This window comes from Canis lupus, chromosome 31, assembly GCF_048164855.1.
Source record: "Canis lupus baileyi chromosome 31, mCanLup2.hap1, whole genome shotgun sequence".
NCBI lineage: Eukaryota > Metazoa > Chordata > Mammalia > Carnivora > Canidae > Canis > Canis lupus.
In genome coordinates this window covers 36,128,984-36,140,246 of record NC_132868.1, presented here as the reverse complement: position 1 = coordinate 36,140,246, position 11,263 = coordinate 36,128,984, and the positions used below count along the sequence as shown (strand labels likewise).

Genomic DNA, 11,263 nt, shown 5'->3' with positions numbered 1-11,263 from the left:
TTAGTGTTAAATATTAGCATATTTAAATACTATTTAATCTTTAAAATTATAAAATATAGAATTTATCTTGCATTTTATGTGATGCTGGAGACAAATCCTTCCCAAAGGAGAGGTACAGAATCCCCCCTCCAGAGCAAGGATTGCCTAGATGTTGACCACCTCTTGTCCTCACACGCGTCACCTGAGGGAAATTCCATGGAGATTAGTCACCAAAGGCAGATGAAGACTGTCTTATTTTGGCATTCCTCCTCCCACCCCAAGCAGGCCTTAAGATAAGGGCTTGAGTGCAGGTAGTGATCCCAAAAAGCCCACAGGAGGGAGTGGGGAAGTGAAATTAGGAAAGGAAAAACCACTAAAAGGTGAGTTAATGGGTGGGTTACTACTGTCGTCAACTGGGGCTCAGCCCAGCTGGGGACCCTCTAAGAAGCCTTGTGGAACATAACTCAGAATTGTCCCAATGAGGGGTGCCCGGGGGGTTCAGTCGGATGAGTGTCTGCCTTTGACTCAAGTCATGATCCTGGAGAACCAGGATGGAGCCTCACATTGGAGTTCCTGCTCAGCGGGGAGTCTGCATCTCCCTCCATCCCTCACCCTGCTTGTTCTCTCTCTCTCTCCCCCTCTCTTTCTTTATCAAATAAACAAAATCGTTTTTAAAAATTGTCCCAATGAAAATAAAATAAAATAAAATAAAATAAAATAAAATAAAATAAAATAAAATAAAATAAAAATTGTCCCAATGAAAGACCAAGAGTTGGGTAAATAGCCATCAGGGCTATGCCTGAAGTAGCTGCAACGAACTGCTATGGTGTGTGTGTGGGGGAGCATTCAAAATGAAAACCAAGAGGTGCAGGTGCTTGAGATCAGAAAGGACCCCCATGGTTGTAGGTGAACTCAGAAGGGGGCCAAGGGGATACGGAGTAGGGCAGCAACAGTGTCTAGTGCTGTCGAGGCAACGTGGTTACCTTCTAATGTCATTCCATTCGATAACTGGCACAAATGCCTTTCTTCTGGAGTACCAGGTTCACCAGGCATAGGCATATTTCTATGAGGTTCTGTAGGGTCCATTGTCTGCAACAACAAAGCAGGATTTTTTTTTTTCACTGCTAGTCACACATTTAGTGAAGGAAGCAAGGAACTCAAGGCTATCAGGTTGGCAGAGGTGAAGGAATGAGGCATCAGAGACGAGTCTCATCTAATTTAAATCTAATTTAAAGCCCTCTTTGGTAGTATAACTGTTCTGGATTCTTTGGTTCTTGGGTCTGGCTTTCTTTTTGCAATGCCAAGGAGATTGAATGTGATCTATAAAACTTTGTTAACACAACTGATATAATATTTTATTGCTTTTTAATCAACTCTCCAGATTTTTACCTAAAATGTAAGCTATTTCCAGTGTCTCTAGAAGTATCCTCATGCCATGAAGGTCCCTGGGAAGGATGAGTTACTGACATCTGCCACATCTGAATGTTATGGTTCTCAGCTCCACTCAGCTTCTATAGTTTCTTTTCATCTCACACTTGGTGAGCAAGTGCTTTTCTACTTACTGCCATCATGATTACTGGTGCTCAAATTTTCTTTAAAAAATATCATTGCCTGGTGCTATAGACTGAATTTTTATGCCCTGCTCCCCCCCCCCATTCCCATCTTGAAACCTAATCCCCAATATGATGGTATTAGGGGGTGGCTCTTTGCGAGGTGATTAGATCATGAGGGTAGACCCTTCATGAATAGAATTAGTGCCCTTAGAAAAGAGACACCAGAGAGCTCTGTAGCCCCTTCTGCCATGTGAGGGTATTGCAAGAAAGTGGGCATTTGTGAACCAAGAAGTCAGTCCTCACTGGACACTGAGTCTGCTGGTGCCTTCACCTTGGATGCCCTGCCTCCAGAATGGTAAGAAGTAAATCTCTGCATTTATAAGCCACTCCAACTATGGTATTGGCATTCTGTTATAGCCTGAATAGAGCAACATATCTTTTTTAGGTTATGTTGTTGTATTTTGAATGCCCCAAATTATATATATATTTATATATACACACACACACACACACACACACTTTATTTTTAGAGTGGTTTTAGGTTCACAGCAAAATTGAGTAGACAGTTCAGGGAGTTCCCATATACCTCTCTCCACCCCACATGCATAGCCTTCCTCACTATCAACATCCTGCACCAGAGCAGTATATTTGTGAATGCGGTCCAACCCAAGAACCCACACTGACACATCACTACCACCCAAAGTGCACGGTTTACCTTACCTCACTGCTCACTCTTAGTGTCATACATTCTATGGATTTTGACAAATGTAAAATGACATGCACTACCACTATAGTGTCATACAGAATAGTTTCACTGCCCTAAATCAACCTATATTTCAAAGCAAATATTATCAGGAGACTTCCAAGGAAATATTCTGGGGTTGATCAGATCTTTCCCTTCATCAGCAATGTAGACTCTTGAGCTCCAGATCTAGGTTTCTACAAATGTACAATTTGGGGAGTCATAGGATCAATCCATAAGTCTTTTTTTTTCTTCCCCAAGATGACATTTTTTAAAAAATGCATAAGTCTTTAGATATCAGCTTTCACAATTTCAGGGTATCCTCTTCTATTTTGGAAACATCTAGGCAAATTATGAGCCAAGGTCACTTTGGAATGGCAGATGAAACGCTCTTGAGTCAAAATGCAGACTGGGATATCCATTCTAAATGCAGTGTGTCTGGTAAACCCAAGTGTGGGAGTGCACTGGTGCTTAGGTTTGCATTCAGGAAGGATTTCCCTGACCCAGAGCTCTAATCCTGGATGCCCAGCACTTTAGGAGGATGAGGACTCCTTAATCTCTGTCTTCAGACTCTTACCCTCAACAAACCCCTCCAGGCAGCACACAGACGATTGAGCTAGTGCTAATTCTGTCTCAACTGATTAGGGCAGTCAAAGAAAGACATGAACTTCATGAACTAAAGCTCTTGCCAAATCAGCAGATATTTACCGAATGCTTGCCTCGTGCATAGTAGACAGGTGTCAGTTGGATTCTATTTCAGTGTCTCGTTGGCTACACCATGGCCATTATTGAAGTTGATGCAATCTGAGTTTGGCTCAGCCAGGATTTGAGCAATTACATATAGAATATTTGTTGTGTGCAGGATGCGTGGATTCTGGGTTTATACTCATTGAAATAAATTCATTTTTAAATAACTTCTGTATTTGGTAAGTTTTTACATTCGAAGGGTAGGGCAGTTAGAATTAAATGTTTCTGGATCCCTGGGTGGCGCAGCGGTTTGGCGCCTGCCTTTGGCCCAGGGCGCGATCCTGGAGACCGGGGATCGAATCCCACGTCAGGCTCCCGGTGCATGGAGCCTGCTTCTCCCTCTGCCTGTGTCTCTGCCTCTCTCTCTCTCTCTGTGACTATCATAAATAAATAAAAAATTAAAAAAAAAGAATTAAATGTTTCTACAATTCTGAAAAAAATAAATATTACTTCTTAAATTAAAACTAGCTGGAGATATTTGCAGAGGTCTTTTGTTTAAGGTATAAAACAATCCTTAGTAGGTTCACACATTCACTATTCTAGGTGTCCTACATTAATGTGGGTTCTGAAAAGCATCTTAATGCTAAAGCGTAATGCACACTTTGTTAAGTATATTTTCAGTTTTTAAAAATAATAAATGGGAAATTTCTTTTAAAAAATAGGAAGGCCAATGAGCTGCCCTGAAGTATCTCATTATCAGTACCCCGGCAGAAAAATTTGCTGTGAGAAGAGCAATCATGCTAATTTCTAACAGTTATAGTTAGAAGTGTGAAAAGTGTGTTTTTCATATCTAGTAAGAAAAAAGTTTTTAAAAAATTACATAAAATATTGTGTAAAATGTAAACAATTATACTGATATTTAAAATACATTTGTCAATTGAAGTAAAGCTTAATGTAAGACTAGATGAAGAAACAGGTAAAATATTTGACTGTTCCTAATTGTAGATACACATAGTTTCCTGAGATTACAAGGGAATTCTAAAATTATCAACCCCTTATTTCAAGTGGAAGGAATAGCTACATTTCAAGTATCTTTACCCCCAAACGTACATTATGGCCCACCTCGTATAGCTGTTCCCTCCTCACTGCTCTATACTGACTCCAAAGGCCATCCCTTTCCTTCAGTATCCACATAAAACCACCCACGCAAGGCAATGTGTGTGTAGCCCATTCTACTGAGATGTTGGCAAGTCAGAGGTGGGAGGGCTTGGGGAGCGTTGCGTCAGAACCAATTTAAAATTGAACATTAAATTTCTCCATTGTGAAACATTTATCTCTTTTTTTATTTTTTAAATTTTTTTATTGTGAAACATTTCTTTGAGGAATTTTGACATTTCAAGCCCAGGCTCCTCATTCTTTTTCTTGGCCTTCTCTCAGCTGGTCCCCCAACAACCCAAAAACTTCATGTAGCAGAGGACCTCTAGACCCTTTTCCCAACTCTGCTCCAGTCTCTCCTCAATAGGCCTTTCACTCTGGGCCTCTGCGTATTTCCTCCCCTCCCCATCTTTGCCAAGGGTAGGACAGAAACTTAGAGGCTTCTTTTCTACTGGTTTGAATTGTGGCATGAACATATCACTCTAGAAGGCAGCCACGTATTTTTGCTTTAAATAACAAGTCCTTGCTCTGTTGTACTAGTGCAGTATAAATGAAATGAGTTATCACTGTAGTGGTAAGCAGTACTGCCAACAAAGGCAGTTAATACCAAGGCACTTGACAATGGCTCTAAAATATATTTCATTTTTACTAAAGGATATACTCTAGCACTTTGCTAAATGCACCGCATCACAATGAATGTTCTGCAAAGTGTCAACAAAGACAGATGATGTGTGTGCTTCCCTCGCCTCTCATTTCTTTTCTCTCTGGAAGCTCATTGTCATTACAGCCATCCATGCCTCCTTGAAATGTAAAGTTCTAGGTATATTTGCAAGTGTTACAATGAAAAAGACCAAACCTTTGTCATCATTAAACAAGTAGAAATGATGCAATATCTTCACCACTTCAATATAACTTATGTGCTACTATAGTTTGAATAAATTATGTTCACTTTCTCCAAAAGATTGGGAGGCAAACCCCATCGCATCAATTTGTATGTGAACCCAAGTGAAATCTAGCAGTACTCCTCTAACTGAACTGAATTTTAGATGTTTTAGTTAGATCGTTGTAAAGAATGAGTTAAGAAATGTTAACGTAGTGTTTTTTCACTATTATCTTTGACTGTTCCTCAATTTTTTTTTTCTAAAAGTTTCTACTCTGACACTTCATGGCCTATACATCATGACAATTTTTGGAACGTAGTTGTCTGCAGTAATGAAAGGCCATTAAAATAATAATGCATAGTAAATGTATAGCAGCAACACAGAGGCAGGTACTTAGTCTATTTGAAGATGAGAAAAGACTTAATTAAATTTATATACAACTTTGAGCTGACTTTATTTTAAATAAATTTCCTTTTACTTTCACTTAAAAAAACCCTAAGGCATGACAGTATTTATTTATTTGGCATGAGCAGTATATCATCAATAACTCTTTAATAACTTCAGCCAAATAAGAATTTATTGGCTAACACATTGTTAGCAATAATGGAGCCAGCAAAATTTATAGATAAACCCAAGCATTTCTTTATAAAAATTTATTTTTCCCGAAGTCTAATGTGTTTTATTTTTATAATGTACCCAGTGATTTTGGCAGGAATGCTGTTGATGGTATTTATACAAGCTTATTTCCTTGCTTCTCCATTGGATATTAGATCCATGTATTTGCATTTCCTTTTAAGATAAAGGAGTCCTTTTATTTTATATATGCAAACATTTTACTAAAAGCAACTAGCCTGTGTTCGGACTAATCAAAGTGTAGATGTATATACTTACAGCCTCTGTGAAGTTTTCATGGTTTTGACATTGCTCACGGAAGAACCATCCAAATGCCCTTTCAATTGCAGAAGCTGCTCTGGCTGCAGATTTACAAGCACATCTGACAACAGTTTCAGAAACCGTCTTAACTAATTCACCTTGCCTTAAATACGAACTCAACTAAGTTGATTAGTCCTATTTCATGACAGAAACGTTGCCCTCCGATATCCTCTCCAGATAGGCGAAAAGAAGCTAAGCCCCAGGAAAGTGCACTGCAGTGTACATAAACCTGTCTCAGAGTTTAGCCTTTAGTTTAATCCATCCTTAGCCTCTAAGATGCTTTGTGGGCCTTCACTTAATGCTGCTCTTCAAGTAGACACAAAAGGAAAATAACTGGGAGAATAAGTAGTAAATTTTCTTTGATGGGAATAGGACCTATTTCATATTTCCTACAGGTTTTGAGTGGGGAAGTTCCTTCGCAAGTAGGGAAAAAAAACTAAGTTGTTTTCAACAGAGCTGCAAAATGAAACAAAAGATTGTCTATTTGAGGAAGGAGCTTGTAGAAAGCACAACTGTACTTTCTGATAGAGAGAAAGCTCTTCACAGTCTGTGTGAGAGCTGTGATCTCTATAAAAGAGAAAATACGGAATTCTGAAATTGTGGTCTGCTTTATTTATGAGTGAAACACTTAGAGCCCTGAAAGAGGACATCAACAATTTTTATTCCTAAAAATTTGCTAGTGGAAAGTACAAAATAAGAATCCAATACAAAACTTAGAATTATGTTACAAGTAGTGCTTTAGGCTTCCTGTTTGAAGATAACTTGCTTCTTTGTTGACACACATTTTTTTTTTCTGTAAGATTTATTTATTTGAGAGTGAGAACACACACAAGCACTGGGGTTGGGGGAGAGGAGCAGAGGGGGAGGAAGAAGCAGGCTCCCCACTGAGAAGGGAACCAGACTTGGGACTCCATCCCAAGATCCCAAGATCATGCATGACCTGAGCCAAAGTCAGACTCTTAACCGACTGAGCCACCCAGGCGCCCCTGTTGACACACATTTTTATCATTGGCTATTGAGGTCACTAAAAAAACACCATATGGGATGTACTGACTTCACTCTGGGGTTCTTTCTCCTGAAACTGCAGTCAACAGCAGGGATTTACATGACTAACAGACCTGGTCACGTCTCAGGCCCACCACTGGTGAGCTCTACGACCTGCCCAAGTCGTTGAACTCCTCTGAGCCTCAGTCTCCTCTCAGCAGACTCTTGTACAAGAGTTTCTCTGAGACATGAAGGCAGCAATGTAGACAAAGCATTTGGATAGCTCCCACTAAGTGCTAATTATTATGTTAGGTAACTCCCTTATACGGAGTCCTCTGCTGAAGAGCCATGGGAGAAAGTTTTCTCAGTGTTAGGAATAATTGGGCTTTTCTTTTCTATTTAAAAAGATGTTATTTATTTATTCATGAGAGACCCTGAGAGAGGCAGAGACCTAGGCAGAGGGAGAAGCAGGCTTCCGGTGGGGAACCCGATGCAGGACTCGATCCTAGGACCTCGGGATCATGCCCTGAGCCACAGGCAGATGCTCAACCACTGAGCTACCCAGGCACCCCTAATTGAGCTTTTGGCTGAGAAATCCAGCCAAAACAAAATCTCAAGAATCAGGAATCTAGTGAATTTCTTTCTTTGCATTGGCTACTAGGAAGCTCAGGGCCAAATTTGTGGCCTGCATTTTATTTATTTATTATTTATTTATTTATTTATTTATTTATTTATTTATTTATTTTAAAGATTTTATTTATTTGAGACACACACAGAGAGAGAGAGAGAGAAGTTGAGAGAGAGAGAGGCAGAGGAAGAAGCAGGCTCCATGCAGGGAGCCTGACGTGGGCCTCCATCCCAGGTCTCCAGAATCAGGCCCTGGGCTGAAGGCGGCACTAAACCGCTAAGCCACCGGGGCTGCCCTGGGCATGCATTTTAAAACTAGAAAGTATCCCTGGCTTCATCTTCTTTTTCCTAATGTGATTTTCTTTTTGCCTTGATTTCTTTACCAAACTGTCTCTCTCCTCGTATGGTATATGTATATCGAAGTCTCTGCTGATAATAACCGACAGATTTTCATCACCCCAATAGGCCTCAACTTACAAGAGCCTGTGTGTGAGAGCCTTGTCTATTAAAGAAGAACTTACAAACGTACTGCTTTCGTGCAAGCAACATCGTAAAGGAGAATCCAGTTGCTGCCAGCCCGTAAACACCCATCGCACAGCGTAGCAGCAGTGCTCATTCCAGGGCAGAGCTACTGTTTATAGTTCTGCTCTCTGGAAATGTGATCAGAGTTCTGGTCGGGTTCATGAGCGACACGGTTTCTCCCGGCCTGGCCCTGGTTGCGTGCCTACACCCCATTAGCAGCTGTTACTCCTTTTACTTCTCACCACCGGCTCCTGCTATGGAAGGTAGGAAGGAAGGTGAGGAGCTCTGACAGGTGGAAGGGGTGGGGGGAGGAGGAGAAACAGCCGCCGGCCTCGGGAGAGTGGGAGGCTCTGATTGGAAGTGGGAGACAGGAGGTAGAAGCTTCTGGTCTGCAGTCAACACACATGGGTCTGAATGTGCCGATTGTTAAAAGACTGAAGTCTCCTGCTCTGGTTAGAAAACAGTGTGTGCCCCGAGCCCCCAAGTGTTCCTCTAGCCCGTTGCTCCAGGATTTCCCCCAAGGCACCCCCACCCTAGAGTCAAGGCATCTAAAGACAAGGCTCCTTACAGGTGGAGGGCTGTGGGTCCCTGCTCTGGTGCCCGGACTAAAATCCAGTCGGACTGGTCTGTAGTGGAGGTAACTGCCTCTGAAGGAGAGAGAAAAAGGTCACAGTGCTGAGAAGCAGCAGGAGCAAGAGGCTGCAAAGGAGAGGGGAGGGGAGGATGGCTGGCCCTGGCTATTGGGGGAGTAGACAGATGGAGCTCCATAGGTGCACAGGAGTGGGTGAGGGTGAGACCAGCCACGGGCCTGCGCGCTATTTGTTAAGCTTTCAGGAGTGCTGGAAGTTTGCACCCTACACTCAGTATTAAGAAAAGCCGCTTTATTTTCTTGCAGTTGGTCTAGTCTCCTTCCAAAGTCCTACTCTCTGGGCGAGAGGCGAGAAACTATGCGTAGTCCAATCGGGTAAGTTCAACCCTACCCACCCATGCAAAGGGACATGTCTCTCGGGTAATTTCACCTCTTCCAAGATCAAATGGTCTCCCTTGGGTCTTTTCTCCATCTCCCCTTCTTCCACGAGATGCTGCAGGAGTCGGGCATGGGCAACATACAGTGTCCCAGTGGGGGAAGGGGCTGGTTGAGGGACCATGTGCTGTCCCTGGCTCCAAGCTGGAGGCTCTGCTGGCTTCCCATGTGGACACCATGGCCTGGTCTGCTCTCCAGGGGGCCCTGCCTGCCGACTCAGCATATGACACAGCAGAGCCTCTGAGGTTTGGCCTGGGTCTGGTGACCCACTCTAGCAAGCTTCCCAGACAGAGCCTCTGCTAATTTTTTTTTTTAAAGATTTTATTTATTTGACAGAGCAAGAGAGCAAGGACAAGCAGGCAGAGGGAGAGGGAGAAGCAGGCTTCCTGCCTAGCAGAGAGCCTGATGTGGGCCTCAATCCCAGGACCTTGGGATCATGACCCGAGCTGAAGGCAGATGCTTAGCCGACTAAGCCCCCCAGGTGCCCTAAGCCTCTGCTACTTTTATATCATCTGAGAGGTTGCAGGTACTTCTAAGTCCCTCCTTCCGCACCACTCAGGCTCACTCGGGAAAGTTAACTCGGGCCCCTGGAATCAAAGCAGAGGCCACCTTCTTCTTTACTTGCTGGGACCTCCCTGATGTGTTCCCTGATGTGCAACCATGAGTAGGGATCCCAGCCTTCACTGTTGATATGCTCACCGAAGGGGGTGATCTGGAATTGGGCTATTGGTCCTCTCACCTTAAATTCTAGTTTTAAGGACAAATGTCTCAACTAAGCAGGTGAAACAAAGGAAGTTAGGGACTCAAAACCAGTGCCTCCCTCCCCCTCTCCCTCTGACCGCCCCCCCCTCACCCATGGGTCTGATGATGCAGGTTCTCACCCTCAACCTCGCAGTGGCCCTAAGCCTCATGGCTCTGCCATCTAAAGAAATGGTTGCTGCCTTTATATCATCACATCTTTGTATTTTCTCCATCTATTTTTTAAAAAATAAACTTCACTTTCCAACCTGGTTTATTACTCAAGTTCTTACCGACTTACCATCAGTGACTTCTCTAAACGTGGAAAGGATACACTGAAATATAAAGACTGCTTTAGAGTCTCATTTGTTTTGATACTGAAATGCTTCTGATCCACCAGGCACTTGAAATTATTTTCTCCTATAGTGTTGAGAGCTCTTTTCCTGGAAGATAAGCATGTAAGTATAGAAATGGAATGTAATAGAATTTGTTCTAGAGACCCATGTAAACAAAGGACTTCTAAAGAAAGAATGGGAAATATTCCTTCTTCCTCTGTGCTTCCTTCTCCTTGCCCAAAATGTAGATGGTGATCATTTCTTGATCTAAGGAAATTGTGGAAAATTGGGATCTGTGGCTTAACGAGATTGTGATTCATCTATAAAAAATATGGTAGCATCAATTTCTTCTGAAATTGTTATATGCCAATTTTTAATGCTTCACAATTTAATTGCTTAGCCATTAACCGAAGACGGTATTTAGTATAAGCCTTGTATGAATGAAAGTATTTGCTTATGTAAATAACTGAGCTGGAAATAGCAAACATACTTTACATCAATTTGCATATATTCAAGACTATGAAATACGTTACTGCTATAATGGCAATTCCACTGAACTTTGGTTTATTTCTTGCTCATGTCTATTTTACAAGTGGACAATAATTTGGAAATGGTAAGACAAAAAGATAATCAACAGAGGTTTTCATTTCTTTAGGTGCTAGTTTTACTTGCCATTTTCCTTCATTTTGTCAATTTTTAAAACTCTCATTTTCTTGGACATCCCCACTCAAAAATAATTACTAAGATTTAGAAAGCCATGAACCCTGGCAATAAAAATAATATTTAAAAATTATTTTCTGCATGGCAGTTTGCTTTTAAAACATCATTGATCTTAAATAATGCCTTTTGCTTTTAGAGGGGTGCAGAGGGAGAGGGAGAGAGAGAATCTTAAGTAGGCTCCATATCCAACACAGAGTCCAGGTGGGGCTCGGTCTCACAACCCTGAGATCATGACCTCAGCCAAAATCAAGAGTCCAAAGCTTAACCAACAGAGCCACCCAGCCATCCCTTAAATAATACTTTTTAATGGCCATAAAAGGCCAAGCACCATGAAAGCTGTCTGCCAAAGACATGGTCCTTGCTTCTAGCATATATATGCCCCT

The 11,263-nt window shown here is 41.9% G+C and overlaps 1 protein-coding gene across 1 annotated transcript in view; it reads left to right on the top strand.

Moving 5' to 3' along the window:
- The window catches only part of LRRC31 (leucine rich repeat containing 31), a 115,917-nt gene that overhangs the window by 40,250 nt on the left and 64,404 nt on the right, over positions 1-11,263 (top strand). Inside the window, exons 6-7 of the mRNA XM_072808021.1 lie at positions 8,007-8,326; positions 8,959-9,027. The gene's annotated coding sequence lies outside the window, so the exon portion shown is untranslated. The remainder of the gene's footprint in view (positions 1-8,006; positions 8,327-8,958; positions 9,028-11,263) is intronic.